Source organism: Erpetoichthys calabaricus, chromosome 13, assembly GCF_900747795.2.
Source record: "Erpetoichthys calabaricus chromosome 13, fErpCal1.3, whole genome shotgun sequence".
Lineage (NCBI taxonomy): Eukaryota > Metazoa > Chordata > Cladistia > Polypteriformes > Polypteridae > Erpetoichthys > Erpetoichthys calabaricus.
The window spans coordinates 53,716,286-53,718,309 of record NC_041406.2 but is presented as its reverse complement, the minus strand read 5'-3'; positions in this window follow the sequence as shown (position 1 = coordinate 53,718,309).

Genomic DNA, 2,024 nt, shown 5'->3' with positions numbered 1-2,024 from the left:
GTTTTGAACATCAGAGATTATTTGAGTCTAATTATTTTGGTCCTATTAAGCTTCTGGAGTTATGCAATTTTTATGATGTTTGTCTTTTAATGCAATGCCATTTTGGTTTTCCCATTTATGCTGCAATTCTTTGGAACCACTGCTTTGATGCATTGCTTGGTTGTGATTGGTGTGGTTCTGGAAGTCAAGTAGCACGATGTCGCCAATGCAACACTTTACATAGCTAGTGCTGCATGCCTGACACACAGTACAGTTACAGTATATTGTGAATTCTGTTCTTCAGACGCTTCGTGATTCATCTTTGACTTTGAGTTTGGTTAGAATTTTGGCTTTGACAACAGTTATTTTGACTTCTTGGTTAGCGACTCATTTCTGGCATTTACACTTATGATTCACTCTAACCAGCTATTTTGCATTTAAGTTGATTTTTTCCAATAGCTTACATATCCTGTCAGATCTATAAATTTATGGAAACTGACAAAATATCTTTAACTTCTGCTCTATCAGTATTAGATTGGTAAGATTTGTTTTTACTTACATGAACATCACACTATGATTAGAACTGAAGAAACATAGTTTTCACTTGGTAATTTTTTACATTTTCTGAAGCCTGGTAGATTAATGAATGCTATTAAAGTGAGTATTAGTAAGAGTGGAATGACATAGGCATATTGTTAAGACAATTTACAGGATGACTTTAATACTAATATTGACCTCTTGAAACAGTCCTGCGTGTGACATTTCAAGGTGTCATGTATCAAAAAACTTTGAAAATGATTTCCTCTTGCTATAAATCTTTTTTGGGCTGAAATAGGGTTATTGAAAATTTTTTATTCTAGGGGATATTTTGTCAACATTATTTGATTCACTCTGGAGCAAATTTGATTTTTCATTTACAGTAATCCCTCCTCCATCGCGGGGGTTGCGTTCCAGAGCCACCCGCGAAATAAGAAAATCCGCGAAGTAGAAACCATATGTTTATATGGTTATTTTTATATTGTCATGCTTGGGTCACAGATTTGCGCAGAAACACAGGAGGTTGTAGAGAGACAGGAACGTTATTCAAAAACTGCAAACAAACATTTGTCTCTTTTTCAAAAGTTTAAACTGTGCTCCATGACAAGACAGATGACAGTTCCGTCTCACAATTAAAAGAATGCAAACATATCTTCCTCTTCAAAGGAGTGCCCGTCAGGAGCATATAAAGTCACAGAGATAGAGAAAAGCAAACAAATCAATAGGGCTGTTTGGCTTAAGTATGCGAAGCACCGCGGCACAAAGCTGTTGAAGGCGGCAGCTCACACCCCCTCCGTCAGGAGCAGACAAAGAGAGAGAGAGAGAGATAGAGAGAGACAGAGTTTGTTTTTCAAGCAAAAATCAATACGTGCCCTTCGAGCTTTTAAGTATGCGAAGCACCGTGCAGCATGTCATTTCAGGAAGCAGCTGCACAAAAGATAGCAACGTGAAGATAATCTTTCAGTATTTTTAGACCAGCGTCCGTATCGTCTAGGTGTGCGAACAGCCCCCCTGCTCAATCCCCCTACGTCAGGATCAGAGAAAGTCAGCGCAAGAGATACAGAGAAAAGTAAGTTGGGTAGCTTCTCAGCCATCTGCCAATAGCGTCCCTTGTATGAAATCAACTGGGCAAACCAACTGAGGAAGCATGTACCAGAAATTAAAAGACCCATTGTCCGCAGAAATCCGCGAACCAGCAAAAAAATCCGCGATATATATTTAAATATGCTTACATATAAAATCCGCGATGGAGTGAAGCCGCGAAAGGCGAAGCACGATATAGCGAGGGATTACTGTACATTCTGTTTTTTGTCTCCAGTGACGCCATTTTATTTTCTAGCTTTTGATTATCATTATTTGCCGTGGTGTCTTGACTTTGATTTTTGAGTGGCTGATTTGATTGACCCGCGGTATCCTGTATTTACCCAACCCGAGGAGTTTCTACTTCAGTATATAAGCATGAGCAATAGGAAAGGGGGTCAGAAAGAAATGGAAAAGAAACCTAAAGC